At 43.7% G+C, this 23,351-nt stretch overlaps 1 long non-coding RNA gene across 3 annotated transcripts in view; it reads right to left on the bottom strand.

Moving 5' to 3' along the window:
• LOC132682114 (uncharacterized) overlaps nt 1-23,351 on the bottom strand; it is a 67,736-nt gene that overhangs the window by 5,563 nt on the left and 38,822 nt on the right. For all 3 annotated transcript variants that reach the window (XR_009611475.3, XR_014137423.1, XR_014137421.1), the window contains 2 exons: nt 16,192-16,274; nt 239-335 (listed from right to left, as the gene is read on the bottom strand). This is a non-coding gene — a long non-coding RNA (uncharacterized LOC132682114). The remainder of the gene's footprint in view (nt 1-238; nt 336-16,191; nt 16,275-23,351) is intronic.

Genomic DNA, 23,351 nt, shown 5'->3' with positions numbered 1-23,351 from the left:
AGGTCCTGAGGTGGGACTGGGTTTAGTAAATTTGAGACCCGGAAGAAACCTCACTGTGACTGGAGTATCATGACTGAGAGTCTGGTAGGAGATGGAAGTGGAGATGTGGTTAAGGACCAGAATATCCACGTGGTTAAAGAAGGAAAGGAGTGGGAATTTTATTCTGACTGCAATGGGTTACTGAGGTCTTTGAGTCTTGGTGCCCTCACTCCTGAATGGAGATAATGATGGTACTCACCTTATCCTCTTGTGAAGATTGAGATGACTGACACAGAGAAGAGTCTGGAACGTATTCCAGGACTTTGCTTGCAGGGATCAGCAATTCACTCTGTGAGCTAAAGTTTAATGAAGTAGTCAGTTAGGAGTCAGAGGGTAGGGTTAGTAGAATTCACAGAGCTCATCTGTGGAAAGCAGAGAGACCACAGAGGAAATAGAAGGTCAGTGGACCTCTCTCCATCTCTATGTATCTTTTTATGTTGCCTCTATTTTCCTGTCTCTCTCTGAACATATCTTAATTTGTCTCCCCATTTTTTATATGTCCTTTCAATTCAAGAGGTTACAATCATTTGATAGACTCAGTTTCTCAGTGTCTCAATTCCCGACACTGTCTCTGTCACCTGAGACAGAGGATTTGACAGACTGACTTTGGTCAGGAGCCAATACCTGGTCCAATCAGGTGGACTTCAGAGCGTAGGGTCCCTGAGAAGAGGTTCTGGATGCAGCCAGCACGAATGGCATATTTCTCCACTGTAGAAACAAGTGCATAGGGAAGGGATGGATGCCTGCGTGATTTATGTACGCATGAACGGAAGAGGAATAAATGAATGGCAGATGGATGGATGCTCATCAAGCCCAAATTAATCAATTTAGGAGAGATGTGTTGTGGGTTCTTCTTTTAAGTTTAAATCCAAGTTAGTTAACATATAGTGTAATAATGATTTCAGGAACTGAATTTAGTGATTCATCACTTACAAATAACACCCAGGGCTCATCCCAGCAAGTGTCCTCTTTGTTGCCCATTGCCCATTTAGCCCATCCTCCCACCCAACACCCTACCGGCAACCCTCAGTTTGTTCTCTGTATGTAAGAGTCTCTCATTTTTTGTCTCCTTCTCTGTTTTCATATTATTTTGGCTTCTCTTCCCTTAATTCGTCTTTTTTTGTTTCTTAAATTCCACATGAGTGAAGTCATATGATATTTGTCTTTCTCTAATTTTGCTTAGCATAATACACTCTAGTTCCATCCACGTAGTTGCAAATGGCCAGATATCATTCTTTTGGATTGCCAAGTAATACTCCATTGTATATATATACTACATCTTCTTTACCCATTCATCCATCGACGGACATTTGGGCTCTTTCCATAGTTTGGCTATTGTTGATAGAGCTGCTATAAATATTGGAGTTCATGCATCCCTTCGAAACAGCACACTGTATCCCTTAGATAGATACCTAGTAGTGCAATTGCCGGGTCGTAGGGTAGTTCTATTTTTAATTTTTTGAGGAACCTCCATACTGTTTTCCAGAGTGGCTGCACCAGCTTGCATTGCCACCAGCAGTGCAAAAGACATCCTCTTTCTCCGCATCCTTGCCAACATCTGTTGTTGCCTGAGTTGTAACTGTCAGCCATTCTGACAGGTGGAAGGTGGTATCTCATTGTGGTTTTGATTTGTATTTCCCTGATGATGAGTGATGTTGAGCATTTTTTCATGCGCCGGTTGGCCATCTGGATGTCTTCTTTGGCAAAGTGTCTAGTCATGTCTTTTGTCCATTTCCTCACTGGATTATGTGTTTTTTGGGTGTTGAGTTTGTTAAGTTCTTTATAGATTTTGGATACTAACCCTTCATCTGATATGTCGTTTGCAAGTATCTTCTCCCACTCCGTTGGCTGCCTTTTAGTTTTGCTGATTGTTTCCTTCGCTGTGCAGAAGTTTTTTATCTTGATGAGGTCCCAATAGTTCATTTTTGCTTTTATTTCCCTTGCTTCCAGAGACACGCCGAGTAAGAAGTTGCTGAGGTCAAAGAGGTTTTTGCCCGTTTTCTCCTCCAGGATTTTGATGGCTTCCTGTCTTACATTGAGGCCTTTCATCCATTTTGAGTTTATTTTTGTGTATGGTGTAAGAAAGTGGTCCAGGTTCATTCTTCTGCATGTCGCTGTCCAGTTTTCCCAACACGACGTGCTGAAGAGACTGTCTTTATTCCATGCATATTCTTTCCTGCTTTGTCAAAGATTAGTTGCCCATACGTTTGTGGGTCCATTTCTGGGTTCTCTATTCTGTTCCATTGATCTGAGTGTCTGTTTTTGTGCCAGTCTCGTACCTTCTTGATGCTTAAAACTTTGTAATACAGCTTGAAATCTGGAATTGTGATGCCTCCAGCTTTGGTTTTCTTTTTCAGGATTGCTTTGGCTATTCGGGGTCTTTCCTGGTTCCATACAAGTTTTAGAGTTGTTTGTTCTAGCTCTGTGAAGAGTGCTGGTGTTATTTTGATAGGGATTGCATTGAATATGTAGATTGCCTTGGGTAGTAGCTACATTTTAACAATATTTGTTCTTCCTATCCAGGAGCATGGAATCTTTTTCCATTTTTTGTGTGTCTTCAATTTATTTCATAAGCTTTCTATAGTTTTCAGTGTATAGGTTTTTCACCTTTTAGTTAGGTTTATTCCTAGATATTTTATAGTTTTTAGTATAATAGTAAATGGGATCGATTCCTTGATTTCTCTTTCCGCTGCTTCATTATTAGTGTATAGAAATGCAACTGATCTCTGTACATTGATTTTATATCCTGTGACCTTGCTGAATTCATGGATCAGTTCTAGCAGATATTTTATGAAGTCTTCTGGATTTTCCTCATAGATTATCATGTCATCTGTGAAGAGTGAAAATTTGACTTCCTCCTTGCCAATTTTGATGTCTTTTCTTTCTTTATGTTGTCTGATTGCTGAGGCTAAGACTTCCAACACTATGTTGAATAACAGTGGTGAGAGTAGACATACTTGTTGTGTTCCTGACCTTGGGGGAAAGCTCTCAGTTTTTCCCCATTGAGGATGATATTAACTGTGAGTCTTTTGTATATGGCGTTTATGATCTTGAGCTATGATCCTTCTATCCTTACTTTCTTGAAGGCTTTTATCAAGAAAGGATGCTGTATTTTGTCAAATGACTTTTCTACACCTATTGAGAGGATGTGTTGTGAGTTCTTAACTAGAGGCTCATGGATGGGCTTGAGAGGGTCTGAGAACATTTGAAATCATCTTTGAAAAAGTACACGTGTATACATGTATTTTCTGGGAAAAGAGTACGTGGTATTCATCAGAACCCCTAAGAGCTCTGTGACCTAAAATGTTCAAGGACCCCTGCCTCTACATTTTTGGGATCTTGTTCTTACTAAATAAGAAAAGCACCTGACATTATAACATCTTAAAAAAACATCCTTTCAGGGGCGCCTGGGTGGCTCAGTTGGTTGAGTGTCTGACTGTTGATTTTGGGTCAGGTCATGATGTCACAGTTCATGAGTTCGAGCCTCACATCGGGCTCTATGCTGACGGCATGGAGACTGCTTAGGATTCTCTCTCTCCCTCTCTATGCCCCCTCCCCCTCTCTTAAAATAAACATTAAATAAACAAACAAACAACTGTTTTCAAATGCATGGAAAAACTATTTGAGCCAGAAACAATCAGGAGGGCTGCTATTCATCCCCCTTCCGCTAAACCACCTCCATCCCATGGACTCACTAAGCCTCACTCACTCCCTCCATATTCTCTGCTTTTCCCATAAATAAGGTCTGGTTAAAAAGTAGGTAAAAGCAGACAGTTTCTATGTTTTGACTTAAATCGAGAAATGTTGGCTATATCCCACTCTCACTCCATTCCTGGCCATGAGTGTGTTTCCTGGTTTATCTGGCTGCCTAAAATCATGTCATCAGAACCACAAGGGCCTCAAGAAATCAATTTGGTTACTATGTCTAAGTGGGTGGACTCAATCCCCAAAAGATATCAGAATATTCAAGTGCTTAGAACATTTTAAAAGTATTTAATATCATCGTATTATTACGTATATAAAAAAGAAATTAATTTTCTAATAAAGGCCATCAAAAGTAAAGCTTGAAAATATTTTTGTTTAGTGGGAATATATGAAAGATAAATTTAGCAGGGGTAGAAACAGATATTATAAGGCCTGAAGTTTATGTAATTTGGAGATCCTCTTTTAAAAAATAATATAAAATAAAAAGAATATAAAATTACAAATAAAGCAATCTCTATCAAAATAACACCAGCACTCTTCACAGAGCTAGAACAAACAACTCTAAAACTTGTATGGAACCAGGAAAGACCCCGAATAGCCAAAGCAATCCTGAAAAAGAAAACCAAAGCTGGAGGCATCACAATTCCAGATTTCAAGCTGTATTACAAAGTTTTAAGCATCAAGAAGGTGCGAGACTGGCACAAAAACAGACACTCAGATCAATGGAACAGAATAGAGAACCCAGAAATGGACCCACAAACGTATGGGCAACTAATCTTTGACAAAGCAGGAAAGAATATGCATGGAATAAAGACAGTCTCTTCAGCACGTCGTGTTGGGAAAACTGGACAGCGACATGCAGAAGAATGAACCTGGACCACTTTCTTACACCATACACAAAAATAAACTCAAAATGGATGAAAGGCCTCAATGTAAGACAGGAAGCCATCAAAATCCTGGAGGAGAAAACGGGCAAAAACCTCTTTGACCTCAGCAACTTCTTACTCGGCGTGTCTCTGGAAGCAAGGGAAATAAAAGCAAAAATGAACTATTGGGACCTCATCAAGATAAAAAACTTCTGCACAGCGAAGGAAACAATCAGCAAAACTAAAAGGCAGCCAACGGAGTGGGAGAAGATACTTGCAAACGACATATCAGATGAAGGGTTAGTATCCAAAATCTATAAAGAACTTAACAAACTCAACACCCAAAAAACACATAATCCAGTGAGGAAATGGACAAAAGACATGACTAGACACTTTGCCAAAGAAGACATCCAGATGGCCAACCGGCGCATGAAAAAATGCTCAACATCACTCATCATCAGGGAAATACAAATCAAAACCACAATGAGATACCACCTTCCACCTGTCAGAATGGCTGACAGTTACAACTCAGGCAACAACAGATGTTGGCAAGGATGCGGAGAAAGAGGATGTCTTTTGCACTGCTGGTGGCAATGCAAGCTGGTGCAGCCACTCTGGAAAACAGTATGGAGGTTCCTCAAAAAATTAAAAATAGAACTACCCTACGACCCGGCAATTGCACTACTAGGTATCTATCTAAGGGATACAGTGTGCTGTTTCGAAGGGATGCATGAACCCCAATATTTATAGCAGCTCTATCAACAATAGCCAAACTATGGAAAGAGCCCAAATGTCCATCGATGGATGAATGGGTAAAGAAGATGTAGTATATATATACAATGGAGTATTACTTGGCAATCCAAAAGAATGATATCTGGCCATTTGCAACTATGTGGATGGAACTAGAGGGTATTATGCTAAGAGAAATTAGTCAGTCAGAGAAAGACAAATATCATATGACTTCACTCATATGAGGAATTTACAATACAAAGCAGATGAACATAAGGGAAGGGAAGCAAAAAGAATATAAAAACAGGGAGGGGGACAAAAAATAAGAGACTCTTAAATATAGAGAACAAATATAGAGGGTTGCTGCAGGGGTTGTGGGAAACGGATGGGCTAAACGGGCATGGGGCATTAAGGAATCTACTCCTGAAATCATTGTTGCAATATATGTTAACTAACTTGGGTGTAAATTAAAAAATAAATAAATTTTAAAAATCACAAATAAAAATTTGGCCTCAAAAGTGAGTATTTATTTAGAATGAGAATAAAAATTTTAAAGTTGACAGATAACATTAATATCAATGGTCCAAAAGGTAACACATATTTATTAACACCTGACTCACCTTTCTATTTTTCCCCGCATCTTTGGCTGCTTTTGGCTAACCTGTTCATATGACAATGATTTAATGAGATCATTTTCCATCAAGAGAACAGAATGAATGTACCCCTAACACAGTTGGCTGAAAATTGTTTTTATTGTGTTTTATTTTTATTGATAGCTTAGACAAATTCCTTTCTGTACATCTGTAACTTTCTAGGCAGTTGCTTACCACGTGTGCTTCTTTCCCGATGGCAAGTTCTAGAAGAATGCCAGCTCTTTGTCTACTTCTACGTGTCTCACCTCTCTTTCCCCACCTTCCCACTGTTGTTTTAGGGAAGGTCCCCTATGTAGCAGGTGGTCCCCAATCAGGGAGCTGAAGCGTCTCTTTCAGATGCCTATTTTAGGGGTCACATTAAGGTCTGGATGCTTTTGAGTCCATCAGGAGGAGCTGGCTCTGGGGGCTGGCTGGTCTGCAGTCCCTTCCAGAAGGGCCTAGAACCATCATCAGGGCATACGGGGTGGTCCTTCCACCACCCTCCCAGGCTGGGGTGGTTCCATACAAGGGAGGCTGGGCAGGGCTGTTTCTTCCCCAGAAGCCTCAGCTTCCTCTGCTCCCAAAGCAAACCTGATTCACTCTGGGTTTAAATTGGAAGTTCTCAAACAATTTGGCCTTAGGAAGACTTTTTAACCTTAAAAACTATTGAAGACGCTAAGAACTTTTATCTATTGGCCTTTACTATATTGGGAATTAAACCTGAGAAGTTTTAATAAGTGGTTATTTATTGATTTATTTAAAAATAGCAATAATAAACCTATTACATGTGAGCATAAATATTTTTATGAAAAATAACTACTAGCCAAATAAATAAAATAATTAGAAGGGAGACATTGCTTTACATTGTTTGCAAATGTCTTCAATGTTTGCCTTACTAGCTGGATTCTATTTTCTCCGCTTTATCTGTTGCGATCTGTGTTTTCAGTGAAATGTATGAAGAAAATACAGGAGAAGGAAGTACTTTAATGCTCTTTTCAGATACCGGTGGATGTTCTTTTAAACTTCACAAAAGCTCTGCCAGGGGCAGTTTCTCCAGGATGAGTTACAATGTTGAGTGCGAATCCTTTGGCCTGTGGTATACGTTGAAATGTCTTTTACCATCATTTTGTCCTATCATCATTAGTCATTTGGAAAATATGAGCTGACAGAGTTATGCAGATCTTGTGACTATTGCCCTAATGCATTATACAATGTCAAAATCACATTTGTTAATATCACCACACTCTCATCACGGGAAGCTAATGAGCTCACGGTAGCAGACGCAAGTTTCCCAAAATTCCAATTCTCACTTGAGAGCTTGAGTTTTATCACTGGCAACACATTCTGTCAGTTATTTTTCTTGAAGTGACAAGTTAACTTTGTTCTGTTTTTTAAGAAAATGTCTGCCAAGTATCCAATTCTGAGTAACCATGGTCCGTCTGTCGGGGATTCTTCCCAGTAGAAATGATGTTCCATGAAAACGGTAGCTAATTCGGCTCACAAAGACCATCATAAAAGTGTTTTTCCTCGAGCTGACCATCCTCTTTCCATACACAGGAGAGGTGCTTTCTGTTGATGTGCACTTCCCAATTTGTCATGCAGAATGTTCAAAAGAGGTGTACTCAGGGCCAAGATTTAAGAAAATTGACCATTTTGTTGCATCTTTTAAAAGAAACGTTATTTTTGAGACAGAGAGAGACCGAGCACAAGTAGGGGAGGGACAGAGAGAGAGGGAGACAGAATCCGAAGCAGGGTCCAGGCTCTGAGCTGTCAGCACAGAGCCCCACACCGGGCTCAAACCCACGGACCGTGAGATCATGACCTGAACCAAAGTTGGATGTATAATCAAAGGAGCCACCCAGGTGCCCAGTTTTATTGCATCTTTAAGGACAGTTTGAAGTGGAACCAGCTTTGTTTTTCTTTACCACGAGTGTGTGGCAGTGAAGAATATGATAACTACTCAGTGCAGTTTAGAGCCACTGCCTCGATTCACGCTACGTAGGGCACTAACAGATCTACCTACCAATGCTTTGGAACGGGTAGATCACATTTTAGCCAGCCCAAAGGGCAAACAATGTCTTAATTTTATTATGAAAATCGTTCTGACCTCATGGACCCTGAGAAGCTTCTTAGGCACCCCCCCCCCCCCAGGCTTCCATGGAACACACTTTGAGAACTGCTGGTTTAGGTGCCAGAGTCATTCTCAGTGAATCACATTGTATGGTAGCTGGAGAGATGGGAGGGCAGGGCAGAGGAGAGTTGTACATCAAATTCTCCTTGGAAACGTTGACCCAATACGCTCAGGGTAAAAATGGAGAAATGGAGGCACAGGGAGATTTGTTTCAAGTCACCCAGCTCGACTGTGGTAGGGCCAGGATTCATTTCCAGGTCTCCCGACTCACACAGTGGATACGTAAGCCTCTATCAAGTTAGGCCTCTCACACTTTGTACGCCTCTTATGACGACCTATCAGGCTCTTATTGTGTGCCAGGTATATTAAAGATAGGAAATCAAATGCCGTTTTCCTGCACTTTGGAGCCTGTAGTCTAGGAGGCCCATGGACAGGTAAATCAAAGGTTACGGTGCAGCCAGTGTTAAGATAGGTAAGTGGGGGAGACCCAGGAGCTCAGAGGAGAGGTGCTAGAATCTGACTTCAGCTCCTACTGACCAGAGTTGGTGATTCTGAGGCTGAGTTGGGAAGGAGGAACAAAAGTTGGCCAGATAAGAGAGAGTGAGGCAAGTTGGCCAGATAAGAGAGAGTGAGGCTCTTCCAGTCGGGGGAGAGTCCACGGGAAGGATCTGGCATGGCGAGTCACAGGAACCTCAAGCATCTTGAGGAATGAGTACGGGAGGTGGCTGGAGGTAAGGGATGGGGTGCAGGGTCTATGTGTGTCAACTATGTGTGTCAACCCAACAGGTCTGCACTTTCGTCACGAAAGCTTTTGTGACATTCCAGCTTGGCTAGAATGACAAGCTGGGGCTTCTTCTAAATACCAGGTGGTCATGACACTAGGACAGGCCGTGCAACTCTCAGGGCCTCTTCTTCCCCAACTACACCTTGAGTCACATGCTTACTCAAGTTTGTTGCATGGATTCTCTACCTACCAGAAAGGAGCTCTTGAGGGAGTGATTTCCCACGGCTTAGAATTGATCCCATTTTCTTGGCCTGAAACTTGCTACAACGTGCTATTTATTTTTCCTGTGGGCTTTATGGCTCACTCTGGACTCTTAGAAACCATTACATCAGTTGTGTAATGCTGAACAATGTAAGATCTATAATTTGTAATATGTGGCCTTGCCAGATTGAATCCTAGAAAGTGTTTCTGAGCAGTGGTTTCCAAGCCTTGGAGAGATATCTGAGATGAGTGGTTAAATAAATATGGATTTCCAGGCACCACCTCTAGGGCCCAGGAATCTGTATGTTTATTTAGATCCCCAAGTTATTCTGGAGTAGACAGCCTGGCCCTGGTTTCCTGCCCAGTTACTCTGGGTATCGCTAGTTAAAACTAACTAAAGAGGGATGTACATTTATTTAACATTTATTTTTGAGAGACAGAGAGATAGAGACAGAGCATGGGAGGGGGAGGGGCAGAAAGAGAGGGAGACACAGAACTGGAAACAGGCTCCAGTCTCCGAGCTGTCAGCACAGAGCCCAACACAGGGCTCAAACTCACGGACCATGAGATCATGACCCGAGCGAAGTTGGAACGCTTAACCGACTGAGCCAGCCAGGCGCCCCCAGAGGCACGTACATTTAATGGCCAACTATTCCAGTTAAAGACTGATTCGCCAGATCTTCTGAATATGTGTATGTGTGGCCGCCTCTGTGGTTGGCATTTTTCACGTTACGTGAAACGTGCTCCTCTTTGTGTGAGTTTGAAACGTCAACTTACTTCATTTCCCACACTGCTTTTCCAGGCCCCAGTCTTTTAAAAATGTCTTCTGAGGGCCATTTCTCTCTCCTTCCCTTCTTAGCGGAGGTTTTGCCACCTCGTGGGAAGGTTACCAATTGGTTTATTTATTTACTTTTATTCTTCGCGAACGTACTGCTTGACTAGAGCAGTTTGAATGACTATATATGCGAGCATACACTGACCCTGTGGGAAGTGTCATATACAAGATTATGGAGATCAATAAGCAAGGCTGGCAATTCCTGTGTAATCATAACAGTCTGGGCATGTCTGGCATCCCAGAGACATGCAACATATATACAGACCAAATCAATATTTGACACTAAAGCATTACAAGTTCAGCCTATAGGAAAGGAGAGGCTGCCAGATCCAGACATGGATGGGTGGGTGGTCCCACCAGAAGCCTGGGAGGTGCGGCGGAGTCTGTTACATTTCCAAGGGTCTTGGAGATGACATAATCCCTTTGGGGGCCTTCTGAATAAATGATAACACATCAGGTTTAAATTTGGACGTCGCTCATGGTGTTTCTATGAAACAGGCATAGAAGCAGGGTCCAAGGTTTCACAAAGGCCCGCAGGCCCTGGGCAAGTAGATGGAGGGTGATGACAACACGGCAGAGAGCCCCCCGCTGAAGAGAGTAGCGGTGGTTAAGGGCATCCTTTGTCTGCCCTGGGCGTCACATTCAGCTTCTCTGAACAGTTGCCTTTGATGATGCTTAGAACGCACCGTACAGACATGGACCAAAATAGGAATCTTACAAGTGGAGAGAAACCCAGAGAGCTTCTAGTTCATGATGGTCAAGTGCCCCTACAGGGCTGTTTGAGAAGCTCTAGCAAGTGTGTGTGGGGTTAGGAGGGGAACATGGACTGAAACAAAAGGTTTGGGGCGCCTGGGTGGCTCAGTCGGTGAAGCATCCAACTTCCGCTCAGGTGGCGATCTCACAGTTCGTGAGTTCGAGTCCCGCGTCGGGCTCTCTGCTGTCGGCACAGAGACCACTTCATATCTTCTATCTCCCTCTTTCTCTGCCTCTCCCCCACTCTCTTTCTCTCTCTCTCAAAATAAATAAACATTAAAAAATCTTAAAAAAAATTTTTTTTAACTGTTAAGGAACGCTGATCTTACCAACCACCTCCTTTACTTTACCAGTAAGGATATCGAGGTGCAAAGAGAGAAAGTCATTTTCCCTCAGAGCTTGTTTGTATCGGGGATAGATTTGGAACCAGGGTTTCCCGACTCCTGGCTGGGTCACCCCTGACACAGCATGCCGTCTCTGTGCCCTTGTTTTATTACTGCAGCTCCTCCTTGCATCCGTGTGGTACTTATTCTCTCCTTTCACGCTGGCTACCCTCTTTTATCCTCATCAATACTCCTGCCAGAAATGTGGGACAGGTATTATTCTCCCATTTAATAGTGAGAAAGATGAAATCCAGGAAGATAAAGGAGCGTCTAGCCCGGGGTGGGGGCGGGGAAAGCTTTAGGAATGAATAAAGATCTTCAAGTATTAGAGGGCTGGTATCTGGAGGTGGGACCAACACCATCTGCGTGTCCCCAGGGTGCACATCCAAGACCGGTGAGTGGAACTGTGATGGCAAGGTGCCAGGACTGTGTGGGCTTCAGAGCTCAGAACCCAGATCGCTCACACGTCAGCTGGGGGATGCTGGCAAGACAACCTTTCTGAGCTTCCATTTCCTCAACAGTAAGGGGGATGATCAGAAATGATCTGTCAGCTCCATGGCCAAAAGCAGATGCCCATTACCAAGGTCTAGAAGTAGGTTTTGGTTCAACGTAAGAGAAGATTCTGTCCAAGAGAGCAGTCTGTAAATCTAAGGTGCTGCCTTGCAGAAGAGTAAGATTCTTGGCACTGAAAGCCTTTAAGAAGAAACTAGAAGGCTAGCAGTCAGAGGTAATATAGAATGGGAGAATTGGACTACTAGGAAATTTCACGCTTCTTCCAAGATTCTGTGACGTGTTCTGGGATAAACTCAAATGTTTTGTATTCTTCTTGGTTCTTCATTCTCTCTGCTGCCTTGGAGCCTATTCACTCTGTCCAGAATGCTGGTCTCAGTAAATCTCCCTTTCTCAGGGAAGCATTCCCAAGCCCAGCCTCCTGAATTGACTGAATTGCTACATGCAGTTTAATGGTTCACACAAGAAGCAAGCCAAGAGCCTAACTCCCAGGTTAAGCCCCCCCCCCCTTTTTTTTTTACCAGGTTTGGCTAACTGTTGTAAGACTAAAGTCCATCGCCAGCTCCTAAAACAAAGCTACCAGGTTGCAAAGCAGTGAGATTCTCAAGCAGCTGTCTTACTTGCTTTAGAGAATGAGGCTCTGCGACCACAGAGTTCCGTGTTCACTAACACGTATTAGGTTCTTGACTTGTGCCAACCACTGTACCTCTTGCTGGGGGTTCAAAGATAAAAATAAGTCATAATACCCATGCTCAAGGGGCACAGTCTAGAGGGGAAGACTAATAATTTTGATATAAATTAGGGAAACACCTAGCCTACCGTAGATACTTGAGAAGGGAGCTCTTGCCCGAAGCTGGTATCTGGAGAAGACATCTTGGAGGAGAGGACCCCTAAATACTCCACTGCCTCCTATTCCTCATGATCGAGAGTGTTCTTTCTATATTATATCTCGCGAGTTACTGAGTATATCCTTGAGGCAAAGCTCCAGTTGCTGGGTTTTCATTGCTTCGTGGTTTACCTTTCAGAACTTCCGCAGAAGTGCAAGATGCCTTCATGACCTACACAGTGTATGATGACATCATCACCATTAAGCTCATCCAAGAGGCCTGCAAGGTTCTCGGTAAGTCTGAAGAGGGCTTTGTTTTGGTATCTTAGGGCTGCTGGAACAAAGTACAATCGATTCTCATCAGCCACAGTAGTTCTGCTCTACCAAGTCCCTGCGAACACTGAATTAGCAATACTGAGCCATTGTTCCGAGAAGAAACACAGGTTAGATTCCTGAAAGCCTTTGGTCACAATATTTTCATCAACCAATAAGTCAATAACCTTGTTTTATGCATTTCTGTTTAAAGATCTTAATATATTTATATATATTATATATAATATGTATATTGTTAATATATTATATATAATATATAATGCTTATATATATTTATATATTGTTTATATATATATATTTATATATTGTTTATATATATATATATATATATATATATATATATATATATATATATATAGTTATTAACATTGGACTCATGGCCAGTACCGCTATAACTCATACCTGAATGAATCTTATCTAACACACGTATTTTGTCTGTAAGGTACATCACAACCTTCTTAGGAACACCAGACAGCACTTCAGCACTGTTTTGGGGGCATTTTGAACAGCACAATCACCAACAAAAAGTGCACAAATGTAAAACCATAGCGCTAAATGAATTGCAGAAAGGACGCTTATTTATGAGAAAGGAAACAAGAATACAGAGCACACGGCCTCATTTGATGTTAGCTAGAAACATGTGTGTTGGGGGACTCAATTGTTTTGCCACTCTGCACCTGCTCAGGAGCGACGGCTAAGGCTCCGAGCTAGAGATTTTGGGGTTACAGATACATTTTAGTGAGTGGGTAAATTTGCAAATACGGAATCTGCAAATAATGAGGATCGACTGTACCTACAAACTGGATAGTTTTTATTCTTTCATAGTTCAGGGGACTGGAAGCCTGAAAGCAAGGCATCAGCGAGGCCAGGCTTCCTCTGAAGGCTCTAGGGAAGGATCCTTCCTTTTCCAGGTTCTGGGGGCCCCAGGCGCTCCTTGGGACAGCACCACTCCACTTTCTGCTTCCATCCTCACGTGGCCATTTTCTCCCTGTGCCTGTGTCTCTATGTCCATGTTTCCCTCTTTTTATAAGGATTAGACCCACGGCCCACCCTGATCCAGTAATCATCCTTTCCATTTGAATAGCTTCTTACCAACGAACATCATGAGTGTCACTCTTGAGTTTTATCATCTATACACCACTTTTATGTTTGGCCTTGATGATGGCTTTGACAGAGGTAATAACTTTGAAATGGATCGTCACAATTAGCCCTGGGTTCACAGGAGGAACAGCACTGAAAATCCTCTTATGCCAACCACACTTGCATTTTTCTAGAAATAGACACGGTGTACTTTGTGGGGGTGCTGAGGGCCCTTCTTCCCCATCTGCTCTGCCACGGGAGGTCTTCCCATCTATCCAGATATTAAAATGCCATTGACGGGGTCATAATGGGGGAACCCTTGTGAATGGTCCCACTTACAATGCACTTGGACTTTCAGGCTAATTCCTGGTGCAGATGCCTCAGCAAGGGATGGTTTATTATATTAACTTGCTCACTCCCCTGGCCCAGACGGGAAGAGGGTCAGGACGAAGAAAGAATACAGTTCTGCTTCTTTCTAGTTTAATGGCTGAGGGCAATTACTTACTCAGGTGTCGTCTTCTCATTGGTCTATGAGAATAATAATATCTACCCCTCAGAGTTATTTTTCAGATTATATGAGATGGTATATGTGAAAATATCAAATGTGGTCTCTGGCATAATTATACGCTCTCAGAATCTATTTCCCTCTTTCCTTCCTTCTTTCTGCATTAATTTCCCATTTCTAAACAAGTTGACATTTGGAGGTTCCAAGTAGACATGGACTTTGAGGTGACACTGACCCAGCATACCCTCCTTTCCTTTACCCTCCCTTCTCACCAGCATGGAGCGCACAGTGAGCTGGGGCCTGGAGAGGAAGGAAAGGCCAGCAGCCTCTGCTGCCCAGGCTCCAGGGGGCTTGTGCAGAAAGCAGAGAAAGTCCTCTGGTGCCTTCAGGTTCTTGCAAGACATGACATCCCTCTTTGGGTCCCGGTTGATCTTCCTTTGCCTATTCCTGCAGCCACTGTGGCTTTGGGTCGTGCTGTGATGGCGTCTAGGGTTTATTGCTGGCGGACCCTGTGTCAGCATCCTTGCCTGGTACCCGAGACCCTGGGGCAGAATTGTTGGAAGTGTGAGTGAGGCTGGGGAGCTTTAGGCTGGTTCCTGTGCAACCTACAGGGGTTCAGGCAGCAGGGGCTGTGGTTTCTGTTTTTCATGGCATCTCTGAGGGCACAGAAAGTCGGCCTTCTGTCCTTAGGGCCTCCTCCACAGGGGGTCACAGGGAAAAGCCAGCCCCAAGCGCACAAGAACCAGCCCAGCAGATGTGCTTGAGAATACACGAGGGCAGTTAGCTGACACTAAGCCCGCAGAGACAGGTGGCTTCTCCAGAGCCCAGCCGTGTAATGTGCCCGTGTTGGGCGAGGCAATGAACTGGTTTCTCTTTCCCCTGAATATCAGAGGAATTCTCTGATGAAAAAAAAATTGTACCGGTTTTAACCCCATGCACCTGGATTCAATAGAAAATGTTTCCCCCTTGTTATCACCTGGCAGTTTGACATCTGTGTCTCTTCTCATGTTCCTGGTCATTTCCTGGATATGGAAAACCTTTCAGGTGTCTGCATCTGGGAGAAGCCCCAAGTCTCCGCAAAGTTGGGTGGGGGAAGCTTTTAAGGCTCAAGGAGCTGAGTGTGCATCATGAGCAGATCCTCTCTGTTAAGGGACTGTCCCCTGCTGCCGCTGGTTCATCTGGCTGTTTTGGGTCTGTCTTGGAGCCACAGGGCCAAGTAGGGGCCAACAAGGGTTAGTGGGATGATGACAGTTGGCACTGGGAGGAATCCAGGCTATAACTGGTCATGAACTTCCAAGCAGATGTGTTAGCTCCTGGTCACTTGCCATCCATGCCTCCTAATAGAACTAGACAAGGTTGTGTCCGAGACTGGACATAAGGTATAGGAATGAACTGTTCGTTTGCTCCTTCAGCTCCTGGAGCTTGGGCTCCAAGAACAGCAACATCTCCTGGATGCCTTCTAAAGACAGTGCACAGCCTCCCCCTGCAGTGATCCTCGAAGGAAGGCAAAGGAAGTTGGCAGACAGCACTCATGTAGCTTCTCAGAATCATAGCTGAGCACCTGTCCCCCATTCCCCATTCCAAAGAGGTTCACAGAGAGGGTTTCTATGAAAAAGATGGGCCAGGGCCTGGGCTATATCAGCAACACCTGCGAACTCCACCTCTACCCTGTCCAACCTGCTTTTAGGGGGCTCCTTTGGGCCCCTTGCCTCTCCTACAGTTGATGCCAATGGGAATTTCCCTGGAGCTTGGGCTATCAAAAAGTAGGTGGGGTCGGGATTTCAGGAGGAGTCTTACCCCAGGGTATGTACTCTTCATAGTGCTGTGGGGCCCGCCCTGGGCTGGGATCCTGGAGACCCACCTTCTAGACCCAGCTCACCTCCTGGGTAGCAGTCTTCCTGCCCATCACCCAGCAGCCTGTCCGCACCAGTGTGGACCTCTCGACCTTCTTGTTTAACACACCTGCCAAAGAGATTGTGTGGTTTATTTCCTTAAACACCGCTTTTTAATCTTTTAAAGTATGTGATTATGGTATTAAATATGATTCTCAAACCATGCAGGCAGACCCCTTCCTTATTCTGATTTGCTCTACCCCACATATGTGAGGCCTGGCCCTCAAATAGTCCTGCGGGCCCCCAGGCAAGTCTGAGTGTTTACGATGGCCACCTTTCCCCCAGCTAAAGTCAGGGGAGCATCCGGTTACTTTTCCAACACAGAAAGAATAAAAATCATGAGGTGGGAGCTCTGTACTGGGAGGTGACTCTAGATCGACCTGAAAAGCTAGAGTTTTGACAGAGTTCAGGAAATAAAAGAGAAGTACAGCTTGAACTGGATGGTTGAATGAAGCTCTCCTTCAGACTTCTCTTGATTTGCTTTCAAGGGATCCCAGCAGCAGGGGGCTGTAGTGGCTACATCACGCAGTTTTTGTTTGGTTCCGAGCCCGCTGTCAAAGGGGGTCCTGTCGATATTCTAGAATGGGGCCAGGGGTTGGATTCTGCTCTGGCATGTCAGCTGTGTGACCTTGGGCCAGTGATAGAAATTCATTGACAGGGGCGCCCGCCTGGGTGGCTCAGTTAGTGTAGGGTCTGACTCTTGCTTTCGGCTCAGGTCATGATCTCATGATTCATGAGTTCAAGCCCCACGTTGGGCAGGTCCTGACAGCGTGGGGCCTTCTTGGGATTCTCTCTCCCTTGCTCTCTGCCCATCCCTGACTCACTCACTCGTGTTATCTCAAAGTAAATAAACTTAAAAAAGTTCATTGACAGTTGATTTCCTCCTCAAAAAGAAATCATACTGACTTCAAACGGTCATGGGGAAGGAAGGAATCAAATCAGGCAACAAACGTGAGGCACTTGGCAACATGCGTGTCCTAAAGCGGGTACTCAGCAGATGTAAACAGAATGGTGACTCTGGAAGGGAGGCAGGGACATTTCTATGTCTTGTATCTCTGGCTGTTGTCCCTTAAAAGTAGAGATAAGCTCTGCTGTTCACCTCAAACAGCTGTGGTATAATATTCTGGGCCCTTGGGCAGTGATTGACAAACCACATGCAGCCCGGTGGCCAAATCTGGCTCCCTGCCTGTTTTTGTGAGTAAAATCTCAAGTTGTGCCCATTTGTTTACATATGGTCTATGGCTGCTTTTGTGTCATCGTGGCAGAGTTGAGGAATTGCAGCAGATACCTGGAAAGCTGAAAATATTTACTACTTGCCTTTTGCAAAAAACGAGTTTGTCATCTAATTCTCTGGAGAATGGATCTTTTTCAAGATTTTTTTAAATCCCTTTTTATTTGAGAACTACTATGGACCGAACTATGTTCAACCCCCACCGAATTCGTATGTTGAAGCCCTTCCCCCCAAAGTGATGGTATTTGGAGATGGGGCCTTTGGGAGATAACTAGATTTACATGAGGTCATGAATTAGTGCCCTTATAGAAAGAGGTATCAGATGGCTAGCTCGCTTGCTGTCAGGAAGCACGGGTGTGTGCTTTCTCTCTCTCTCACGCTCCCAGGCCCACATCATGTGAGGACATGATGAGGAACCAGGAAGAGAACTCTTGCTAGAACCTGACCACACTGGCACTTTACTCTTGCACTTCTGGCTTCCAGAATTGTGAGTCAGTAAGTTTCTGTTATATGTTGTTACAGTAGCCCAAGCAGACTGGGTTAGGAGCTCAAGTAAGCTTTACGTCTCCGGAAAGAAACACTTCCTATGTCTGATATCACACTCAGGCCATTTTGTACTTGTGTGAACGCGAACACCATTTGGGGTGGTAGTACCTTTAGTAGAGAGATGCCTTCCCATACCTGCCCTCAGGCGCTCATAGTTCCAAACCAACCAATATATTTGGAGGCAGCAATGATTTTATAGACTTTTAGAGATTTTATAGTGTGTGGGGCTTTCTACCCAAAGCCAAAGTCTATCACTGAGATTTCTCTCTTTAGCTTCTTGTTGCTTATTTCCATAACATCTCTTGGCCTATACCTGAAGGGGTATATATATATGGTGAATGCGTTTTTCAAATAAAAAGTTAGGATGCAAAATCAAATGAACATGTGCCTAAGTGTTGGAATCTGGATAGCTCTGAGAAACATGGGCTGTATGGTTTCTCTCTACATACACACACACACACACACACACACACACACACACACACACACAAATACATACATACACATAACATTCCATGAGCCAGAGAGGGAACATGGCCCTGCCGGTGGTGGGGAAGTCTACAGGAAGGACATTTAACTGTTTAACAAAATACACTGGTCAGTTGAGACAAACTCTTCCCTTAGACAAAGAAAAAAGCATGCTAGTTACCACTAGTCCATGCTTTGCTTTCTGAGTGAGCTCCGGAATGCAATTTCCCTACCTTTAAGCAATTGTTGGGCCTTCTCCAGACCATTCTGCCACTGCATAGCTCTGTGCTTTCCATTAGCATAATTCAGGATGGGACCAGATGGCAGGTTAAGCATTGCATAAGGCATTGTTCTCTACATGAATAAGTGCCTACTTAGTGTGTAAGTGGGTTATTAGTGATCTGAAGTGACAAAATGCAAAACAACACACAACAGCCATTTGGCACAGCTGTGTCGGTCTAGACTTTGCTTGCTAAGAAACCAATAGTAAAATGTGTTTCAACAGTTAGCTATCAGCAAATGCCAACAAGCCTTCTCTGCACTCACTTCCTTTAAAAGAAGAGTAACACCATAAAATTTACAAAGTCCCCAAATCAGGCATTATAACATTTGATCTTTCCCACGACCCCCGGAGGTGGGACAAGTAACTGAGGAAAGTGACTAACTGAAAAAGAAGGCCTGAACTCTGGCGTCCTGGCTCCGAGCCCCGTGCTGAAGCACACGGGCTAGAGGAGCAGCTGACTGGTGGGCACCAGGTCTGTAGCAAGGACTTTGGGGTCGGACGGACCTGGGTAGAACCCCTGGCCGTACCGTCCCCAGTAATGTAACGTAGGGCAAATCCCCCATTGGTGATTAGCCACGATGCCTACGGCCCCTACCTCAGAGGGCCATCCTAAAGATGAAGCACAATCATGTGAGCAAAGTGCCTGACACAGCTCCATTGAATACTCAATGGAGCAGACGCCTCTCCTTGTCCCCCTCCCCGAGCCCAACCCAGTGGAGTCCTGGTTAGACCAACTTCTCTGTTCCAAAGTTTGCCAGGAAGCAGGCAACTTGTTACCTACCAGGCTTATGTGAGACTGCTTCATCACCGCAGAGGACCTCCCGCCTGAGCTGGTGTGGTCCACGGCCAAGCTGCCTTTTCTCTATGCCCTGGTAAACTTATTGCTACCTCTGGACCCCAACCCTCCGAGCTTAGAGTCTGTTTCCTCCTTGCAACCTGTGGGTAGCTGTTTCCTGCTTTTCTTCAACTCCTTTCTCCTACTCAACAAGATTTCTCCCACCCATTATCTCATGCCTGGCTTAGGTGATATTATTTGAGGAGAGTATGCTAGATGAAGGGCTCCTTCCAGACATCTGAAGATTTATTCTTCTGGATACATAAGCCTTGGGGGAAAAACTGCCCATTTTCGATGGGAAATTTTGTAAAACATACCGCGTACACTTGCCTGTCTTGTGGAAGAACACGTGTTTTCTCTGGGTGCCTCAGGTGGGTCCCTTAGAGGAATAGCTCTTGTTGCCTGTATCTGGGTGATGGGAGGTGGGTCCCTATAAGGGTGGACCCCATGCCCAGAAGGCCCAGAATAGGCAGCTGTGTCTCTGGCTTCCCTCTGCCTGTGAGCCCCCGCTCGGGGTTTAGAGGGTATCCTGTCCCCTGGACAGCCCACCTCTTCTCTTTCCAGTCCCTTGAGCTGTCACCAGGAAGAAGTAAACATTTCCTGGTGCTGCTGAAGACCCAGGCTTGTTAAGTCAGAACATTTGAGTTTATATCATTCCAATTGAAAAGCTTCTTAAAAGACTCCATACTTCTTCTAGGAAGGCAAGCATTTAGAAAATGGACATTTCCCGACAGCTGTTTTTCTTCCAGCAAAGATGTCTTCCATTAAAAGAACCCCCCAAACAACCCTTTTAATAGAATGTTTCGCACGCACACACACACACACACACACGCAGAGAGAATTGTACATTCAAGTGCTTGTATCCTTTACCCAGCTTCAATAATTATGAATATTTCACCAATCCTGTCTCATTTCTCTGGTCCCTCCACCCTTTTTCTGGTTTTGTTTTTGCTGGAATGTCTTAAAGCAAATCTCAGGTTTCCCATAATTTTACCCATAAATATTTCAGTATGAGTCTCTAACAAGATAAAGACATTTTAAAACATAATCATAATGCCTTGATTATACCTAACAAAATTCATAATATTACAGAGGCCCAGAATCCAGCTGTATCTCAGCTGGCCGTGGATAAATGCGGTCTTTGTGGTCTTTCTGTATTAGATTTACTAAGGTCTTTTCAGGACAATCAGCAAAAACTTCTGCTTTGACATAACTTCGAACTCACAGGAGGTTTGCAAGAATAGCACAAGGAATTCCTATATACTTTTCATCTATATTGCCCAAATGTTAACATTTTACTATATTGGCTCTATCCTTCTCTCCAGATCTATGTATTTTTTCCCCTGAATCATTAGTATGTTACAGATATGATGTCTCGGTATCCCTAAAAAATTCTCTTACATAACTACAGTGCAACTATCAAACTCAGGAAATGAACATTTGTGTAGGGTTATTATCTAATCTGCAGACCTTATTGAGATTTTTCCAGTTGTCCCCATGACATCCTTCAGAACAAAAGAAAACCTTGGATCATCTCAGCTGTCACATCTCTTTCATCTTCTGACATCTGGAATAGTCCCTGAGTCTCTCTTTGTGTCCTTTAACGTTCGTGTCTTTGGCACGTTCTGGTCAGCTATCTTGTAGAAGGCCCCTCAATTCCAGATTATCTGACAGTTCCTCCAGATTCAATTCAGGTTATGCTTTCTTGGCAGGAAGACCACAGAAGTGATATTTTGTCCTTCCCAGTTCATTAGAGCAGGGGGTATACGATGTCCATTTGTCCCATTGTCCCATTACGGGTACTAACTTTGATTGCTTAAGGTGGGATCTGCCAGGTTTCTCTACTGAAAGTTCCTATCTTTCCCTTTTAAATTCAGTAGCTTGGGAGAGGATACATCGAGACTATGAAAATATCTCGTTTCTCAAACCCCTCCCTCCCCAATTTTAGTACTCATTGGTGATTTTTGCCTGAAACCATAATTATGGTGACCAAATGGTACATCATTTTTTATGTTTATTAGTTGGATTTATACTATAAAGAAGAATTTCTCCCTCTTTCCCATTTATTTGTAGCAGTGTGAACTCTGGATTCTTATTTTTTAAAAAGGTTGTAGACCTTTGCTTTCATTATTTTTTTGATGCTCAAATTCTCCAAGATTTATCCCGTGGGAGCCCTTCCACTTTAGGCACATCATCATTCTTTGATTACTTCTTTTTTTTTTGATGTTTATTTATTTTTGAGAGAGAGAGCGAGCAAGCGAGCACAAGCAGGGGAGGGGCAGAGAGAAGGAGACAGACTCTGAAGCAGGCTCCAGGCTCTGAGCGGTCAGCACAGAGCCCCATGTGGGGCTCAAACTCATGAACCGTGATTTCATGACTTGAGCCGAAGTTGGACACCCAGCCAACTGAGCCACCCAGGTCCCCTTTACTTATTAACTTTCTGGCATGACTAGATGTTATAGGCTCACCTTATCCTTTCCGTGTTCCAGACCTGAAATCTGCCATTTCTGCAAGGAGACCTGCTCTCTCTCTCTCTCTCTCTCTCTCTCTCTCTCTCTCTCACACACACACACACACACACACACACACACACACACACAAACACACACACACCCATCCATCCAACCAACTAAAACCATGATGAGTCCTGTGGTCTTATTATGGTAGATTTGCTAATTCACTCCCACAGACTTCATTCTGTTCTTCCCCTTTCCATAATTGTAACTTCCTTCTCACACAGTGAGGAACCTGTTCCCCATTATTCATAGTATATTTATTTATAGGATGAATCCTCAAATGTTCAGGAAGTTATTTCAGAATTGCTCACCACCATCTTGGGAAGGAAACGTAGTAACTACAGTCAATTTTTGGTTTTGTTTTTGTCTTTAGCCCGAAGACAAAGCAGTCTGAATCCTATGTTCAAATATCACTGGGTTATTTTTTTTTCCTGGGTAATTCGATCATTCAAAACTATTCTGTTCAAATACTTTTCTGTTCATCTGTTTCTGTTTGTATTCTATCTCAGGGTTTTCCCAATCTTTATTGACTGTATTTATCTTCTTTATTTTCACTATACGAGTCATTAACATGATTCCCCAAACCAAAACGTTCAAATAGTTATGCTCAGAATGTGTCAGACCCCCAGCCCCCACAATTTTTTTTAGCCTTTCTACCTCATTCCCATCAATGTCCTGTAGGTAAGTCATCTCAATAGTCCCTGGTGTTTAATTTTGCACAAATAAGCAGATAGACGCATATTTCCTTATTTCCCCAGATTTGTTACACAAAAGATAAAATACTAAGCATACTACAGATTCTCCTTTGCACTATCAAAAAACACGGGGCACCTGGGTGGCTCAGTCAGTTAAGCATCTGACTTTGGCTCAGGTCATGATCTCACGGTTTGTGAGTTCGAGCCCTGTGTCAGGCTCTGTGCTGCCAGCTCAGAGCCTGGAGCCTGCTTCAGATTCTGTGTCTCCCTCTCTCTCTGCCCCTCCCCTGCCCATGCTCTGTCTCTATCTCTCAAAAATAAAGAAACATTAAAAAAATATGGGGGCACTTGGAGGTTCAGTCAGTTAAGCATCTGGCTCTTGATTTCAGCTCAGGCCATAATCTCCAGGTTCCTGAGATCAAGCCTGCGTCAGGCTCTGCACTAACAGTGTGGAGCCTGCTTGGGATTCGCTCTCTCTCTCCTCCTCCCCTGCTCATGCTCACGTGCACTCTTAAAAAATATGTTAAGGCACCTATAGCATGGCTTGTTCAGTTTTCACATTTTCTTGCCATT

The sequence above is a fragment of the Panthera onca genome, chromosome A1, assembly GCF_046562875.1.
Source record: "Panthera onca isolate mPanOnc1 chromosome A1, mPanOnc1 haplotype 2, whole genome shotgun sequence".
NCBI classification, from domain to species: domain Eukaryota; kingdom Metazoa; phylum Chordata; class Mammalia; order Carnivora; family Felidae; genus Panthera; species Panthera onca.
This window is presented reverse-complemented; position numbering and strand designations above follow the sequence as displayed.